The sequence below is a fragment of the Dermacentor andersoni genome, chromosome 3, assembly GCF_023375885.2.
Source record: "Dermacentor andersoni chromosome 3, qqDerAnde1_hic_scaffold, whole genome shotgun sequence".
Classification (NCBI taxonomy): Eukaryota; Metazoa; Arthropoda; class Arachnida; order Ixodida; family Ixodidae; genus Dermacentor; species Dermacentor andersoni.
Genome location: NC_092816.1, coordinates 57,050,000 through 57,056,850, shown reverse-complemented (window position 1 = coordinate 57,056,850; position 6,851 = coordinate 57,050,000). Strand labels below are relative to the sequence as shown.

The following is a 6,851-nucleotide window of genomic DNA, read 5'->3' as shown; positions in this document are numbered from 1 at the left end:
TGATCTATCCTTCCACAGGCCAAGCTGCCCAGGTGAAAATTTCCAACTGGGAATGCAACTGGTTCCAGTTCAACTGGTTTATGGAACAATTCCCAGTTGGTCCCCATTGCAACTGGTCCCAGTTGATCCCCGTTGCAACTGGTCCCAGTTGATCCCCATTGCAACTGGTCCCAGTTGGTCCCCATTGCAACTGGTCCCAGTTGGTTCCCATTGCAACTGGTCCCAGTTGGCCCCTTTGCAACTGGTCCCAGTTGGTCCACATCGGAGCAGGTTCCAGTTCCTATTGCAACTGGCATCGATTGTGCAACAGGGATAGTGAGCCATGGCCAGCAGGAACCACTGGTAAACGTTTACATACTGGGATTCAAGCTGGCCATAGCTTGTTTGCTTTTTGTGGTTGCCATCGTGTGTCGCAAAGAACCAGCCGGTTCAGTGAACTTTACGCAGCCAAAGCAGCTTGGTGTTGAAATTTGACATTTATTAGAACACTTGAGCTTGTGTTTAGCGATGAAACGTCTTGAATGCTCCCTTGATGACCTTGCACACGTTTACACATTTCGTAACTCTTGCACATCACCATCTGAAAGAAATATTTATATGCATTCAGTAAAAAGGCAACCACTTCATACAAGCAATTCTACTTATACATCATACAGACGTGTATCAGTAGTGTATGCGCTTCTTTTACACGTTAGGCTGAGCTACAGGTGCGCGCCAGTATACGCTTAATACTTCTATGTGCTATTCAAAGCACAAGCCTTGCACGACACTGGTTCGTATTGACACGTTAACTTTTCTCGGTAACTGCACTCACCCACTGACCACTTAAGTTTATCGCTCTGCGCAAGGCGCACCTGCATGGCTGTAACTTACTCGAATGTTATCGTTGATTCTATTTGTTGTACTGTATATATGTTATCGCCTAACCTAGGGTAATCAGATTGTATGCGCGACACGAATTGTGTAGTACTTTCTGGAAGTAATGCGGGCACCATCGTTTACGCCAGAACCTTCGACAAGTTATATGAAAAAAACAAAAAAACCCTACGCGTTTGACTCGGGCTCAAAAACAAGCACCAAGCTCGCAAGCATTGATGTGTACATGCAAACGTCACGTAGTAGAACACTCGAGTCAACGACAATGTACTGCAGTATTGACACCTTTGTGATAAAGAACCACTTGCACTAGAAACATAAATAAGTTCAATATATAATTACCTCCAAATGGCAGAATCAAGAGCAGGGAAAAGTGCGCACGTCATTCCACACACGATGGGTCCACAAAGCCGCGTAGTCGGTGTTAAAAGCAGGTGCCATCCATTGGCCTGTAATCATGCCGTCTTCCAAGGGTGAAAATGTCCAACACTAATACTACTTAAATGAGGTTACGCAGGCAATGACACCACAGGTTCCTCTAGAAAAATCTTCACAACCGCGCACGCTTCGCTCCATGCCTCGCTCGAACAGCTCGCTGTTAATATGGCTGCCGAACTACGCCGTCACGTTTCCACAGTTTCGTATTTGTGAAGTTTCTCGCTATTAATAAATAATACGCTATCTATGTGAGGTAACAATTTTATTTCACTTTTATTTGACATAATTTAAATTTCTTGCTATATGATTATTATTGTTTGAGCCATAGAGGTTTCAGCCGATCATGAGAAGATACGCAACTAAAATGTTTTTCTTTTCAACATGGCGGTTGTTGTGGTCATGGTAGAGCACGGTCGGTGTAAGCATCATAATATGATAATATTCTTTCACCGTGTGGAAGAGTGTACTAGTCTAACCATGGGACGCGTAGTAAGCGTGCGTTGTGTAGCTCTATGCGCTGCGGAGCATTTTCTTTTTTTTTTTTCTTTTCTCGTAGGGAAGTAACCGCCGTGCTGCAAACACCAGTTGTTTCCACCAAATGCCATACAGCTCACTAGCGCTTAGCTAGGCAACAACGTCAGTGGCACAAAGTTGGTGCAACACTACAATAGCACCGCGGTGTCGGTCAGGCACGCAGCGGTAACGTCATGAGACGAACCAATATGCCTCTGTGGACAACTAAAGATTAGGGCCAACATTCACAAATTTAGTGCGCTGAAACTAAAGCACGCGTACGTGTCAAGGCAATGTGCTCCACATTTACGCAACAGGATCCTGCACGATTCAGTTATCCATATATATAAATCGTGTGTCGGTTAAAATCCATCTCTAATGTACCCCTCGTTGCAGCATTATATCGCTTAACTTTTTTATGTTAACAGTTGTACGAGTACAGATCCCAACTACTAGCAGTTGCTACTATACAACTGGTCAAAGTTCCAGTTGGAATCCAAATGGAACCACTTGCTTCCAGTACAGCTGGTTCAGGTTCCAGTTGGATCCCAACTGGGACCATTTGCTTCCAGTACAACTGGTAATGGTTCCAGTTGCGTTCCAGTTGCATCCCAACTGGGACCATTTGCTTCCAGTACAACTGGAGATGATTCCAGTTGGATCCCAACTGGAACCAGTTGCATCCCAGTTGGTTTCTAACTGGGACCAGTTGACCTGTAACTGGGACCAGTTGGTTTCCTACTGGAACCAGTTGGTCCCAGTCAATACCAGTTGGAACCAGTTGGATTCCAGTTGAATATTTTCACCTGGGTGGAAACTCATTAATCAGGAACCACTACCGCAACAGACAGTCTTTAGTGACTCCAAGCCAGCCCCTTCAGTGCATACAAAGCCCAATGCACCACGGACCCAATGAACAACTGGCCTCAAAAATTCGATGCATGTATCATCGCAGCCATGACAACATAGTCTTTCATTGGCTTCCAGGCCATTGCAGCATCAGCGGGAATGACCACGCCGACGAAGCCACCCGATCTACACATGAAAGTGGTCAACGTGTCTTGATTCCGCTTTCGCGAACAGACGCTGCGTCTGGGCTGCGATTGATGCCCCGTGAATGTACTTTGCCTCTGTGGGACTCGAACGCTTTCACCATGTGTCGTTTGTGTTCGTTGTCTCCGTTGTCTTGGATGCACCTATCGCCTGGGTTACCACGACGTGAACAGACCATGCTGTACAGTCTGTGGCTAGGCGTTGCATTTACGAAGTCATATGCTTTCCTTACTGGAATGGCTAACAGCCCCACGTGCGCCACATGCAACATCGATGAGACGCTCACACATATTATCTGTGTCTGCCTGCGATATAGTGCCCAGAGACAAGCGCTGTGCAGAGTACTGGACCAGTTGGACAATCGTCCACTATTAGAACTCAAAGCTTTAGGGCAGTACTCCCACAGAACATCCACGCTGAAGGCCTTACTCATGTTATTAAGGTTCCTGCGGTCTGCGGGTCTTCACAATAGACTGTAAGAACGCCGCCCCCTACCGCTCTGTAGTGCACGTGGTTTGTTTGTGCTTGTCTCTATTTCTCTCTATCTCCCCCTTCCGCTCTCTTTCTCTTTTTATCTCCCTTCACACTTCCCCCCGTGCAGGGTAGCCAACCGGAACTGCCTCTGGTTAACCTCCTTGCCTTTCTATGCATCCTTCTCTCTCTCTCTCTCTCTCTCATAATAGTCAGCTTTCTTGATGCTAGGCAAGCTATGTTCATGCACAACCTAGTGCGTGGCTGTCTGCCCATTAGATGCAGATGTTTCACAGCCACCCCAACTCGTGGGGTGTCCCCCCCCCTTTTTTTTTTTTTTTTGTAGTGGACATGAAGATACGGTTCATATCTTTTCGCAGTGTTTGCTTTCCACAGCTCTCCTTCAATGGATAGCTAGTCTCTTTGGCCTTCCAGATGTACCATTTCAAACTGTCTGCTTCTTGCACCTATTGCCTAAGCAGGCGATCAACCAGTTCATGCTTCTCCTTGTCGAGTACTCATACCAAGTTCGGTTGGCATGCTATGATGAAGTTTTCAGGGGACAGGCACTGGGTCTTCATGAAGTGCTTGCAAAAGCACGGAAGGAGGTCTAATTGCACCTCACCTGGGAGAAGCTTCGCTTAGGTGAGAAGTTTCTCAAAGTGCGGGCTCACCCTGCCGTGTTATACGATGAGTCAGGAGGAAAGCTCTCCATAAAGCTATAATGCATGCGTTTAAGGCCAGTTGACTTGGCCGTATGTGCCATTCAATCCACATATTTTTGTTTCTCTTTGTGGAACTCAGAGCCAGAACCAGTCGTGGCGCACCTGAATGTATTCATGTTGCCCCGGGTATGGCTTTTGTGGTCTCCATCGCTGTTCGCCTCAACCTCTATTGTGTTAAGGCAATCCGAGGGCCTGTTGTGTTTGTGTCCCTGACGACCAACATGGCTGTTTCTGAGTTGAGCGCAGAAGCTCAGTTCATGCTGCTCCACAGTGGCCCCCTTGTCCTGAAAGGGTCGTCGGCCCGAACCAAAACCCCTCACCCTGTTAACCCAGGTAGCGCCATAGAGGATTATGCCATGTTGAATGTACCGATTGATGCTGGGTTGAAGAGTACATGTAAACTACATGTACATGACGTGGCACTTATGGGTGCCAAGTCCTCTTCCCATCTGACGACACCTATACAATGCTCAGTACTTTGTATATATTGTCGTCCTGGTGGTATTGTGCTGTCATTGTGAGTCAAAGTGTTTGTGTCATGTTTTGCTGAAGTAAACTTCTTCTAAACCAATAAGCCACATAGGCTGATGCTGACATACATATGTCACCATATGAATACACAGTCTTTTCCAATGTCTATCGTATGGCTGGAAACCCAGTAATTACTGGTTTTTACATCCTGAACGATATTTATAAATATTGAGATGACGCACTTATCCCTTCAGTAATGGATAATTATAAATGCAGGTGTCACGTACAAAACCAAAGGGTGCAGCCCACTTTTTGTGTGTATTTATTAATGTATAAATATGGTATACAAATTGGTTTTTTTTTTTACCACTCAAGCAAATACTGGTACATATAAAAATATAGTATATTCAGCACCTGCCTGCATTGAGTGAAGGAAAGTGTGTTGCTTTTATTTAGTTGTCACATTTACAAGAATATGACAATGGTACATTGCATCACATTTCCTGCCTGTTGCACGTATGTAAACGGAGGTAATGTGCTAGCAAGCAAATTAATGCAGCACTGACGTTGCTCAGCATTGCAAATGGTAGCTGCAACGTTTAGAAGATGGTTACCCAACAATGTTACATTCAAAGAAGTAAGCCGATTCATGAGGTTGGTATTCCATTAAAAGAGTGCATACTGGGAACCACTAAAACAGCATGACAACAGACAAGGATAAATGACCTGAAATGTCCTCCCTAGGATGCATACGGAAACGCTCCCAATGCAAATATGCAACTGATAACGCGCGTCAACAAATGCTTACGTAAGGAAAAAATCATCTCCTGCGAAGCGTGCCTGTGTCACAAACGTCTTACTTCTTTCCTCTGTTAAAGATGTGCAGAGAACAGTAAAGAATGCTTTGCCAAACACATCTCCCTTTGTTGTTTTTGTTAATGCAATTTCTTTTAAATACATTAATAATGCCCGACAACAAGGGTTTGTATAGATTAGTTCGTCATATGATTTGCAAGCAGCTCTCATTGTCATTATATGCTCCCTTGAATGGTTTTGCTTGTTTATATAGAACACTCACGTCCAAAAGGAGACCATTGCTTTTGTTAATTGTTTGTAAGAGTTGACAGAAAGATTCCAAACTTTGGGCTGCAACAAAACAATATCCTATATCCCCCCCCCCACCCCCACTCTTCTCTTTAAAAATAACACCCTCTAAACTAAAAGAGTATGCAGCCCAATAACAAAGGACCCCTAGTCCCAAATAAATCTGAATACTACGCTTTGATTGCCTGCTTCTAGCACCTCCTCAAGTTAGAGTGTGCTTTTGATGCCACACAATAACAACTCTCTTGTTTAGATGTGTGGAATAGTGCACTTGCTTTCATTGTCTAAAAAACATGAAAGTCATGAAACACCGCCCTCAGGAGCTAGATAGGACTTATACCCCACACTCTAAGTGCCCCTTCTGCAACACAATATAATCGTCATCTGTCTTGATGTGTTTACTTTCTTTAACGCTGCGAGCCCGGTACTTTCCAGCAACGAACGGCATGCGCGTTATCAGCATGATAGCATTGCGGACAGGAAATGCTGTCATGCTGATAACGCGCATGCTGTTCGTTACTGGAAAGTACCGGGCTCGCAGTGGTAAAGAAAGGAAATGCATCAAGGCAGATGATGATTATGCTATCATGCTGATAACGCGCGTGCCGTTCGTTACTGGAAAGTACCGGGCTCGCAGCGTTAAAGAAGGGAAACACATCAAGGCAGATAACTATTATCGTTGTGTGGCAGAAGGGGCACTTAGAGTGCAGTCACACGGGGCACAGTGAAGCACCATACAGCCCAACCGGGATCGAATTTCTGGACTGTGATTGACACGATCCCTTCCGAAGCGTCCACAAAGAGCCAGTCATGATCAAGATTTGAAAGTGCCTTGTGTGACCTGGGTATTATTCTGTTGCGAGATTCTGCCAGTTGATGACTATATCTTCAAAAAAAGTAGAAGAACAAGGTGTATTTGGCCTAAATGTTATGAAACCTGCTCGAGATGGAGAACATTTTAAGAAGTCCAATTTTACAACGGAATGTAAAGTAGTACAGCTGCTAACTCAGAAAAAAGGCTATAGGTTAATGCAAAGTAGGCGTAACCTCATGAATAGCTCAGAGTTACAGTACCTCAACAAGGTTTCCGCATGGACGTCCCCGCAGCCTATACGTTCGTTTGAGTAGAAAAAAATGCAAACCAGTCCACACACACTGCTCTTCACGATTGGCACAATAAAACAAGTCAAACACATGAAA

The 6,851-nt window shown here is 44.9% G+C and overlaps 1 long non-coding RNA gene across 1 annotated transcript; it reads right to left on the bottom strand.

The window, feature by feature from the left end:
* Nucleotides 1-457: 457 nt before the first annotated feature.
* Nucleotides 458-2,626, bottom strand: LOC126547610 (uncharacterized). The gene is made up of 2 exons (XR_007602742.2): nt 1,219-2,626; nt 458-580 (listed from the first exon to the last, which is right to left on the bottom strand). It is a non-coding gene; the product is annotated as an uncharacterized lncRNA (long non-coding RNA).
* Between the last annotated feature and the right edge of the window lie 4,225 nt (nt 2,627-6,851).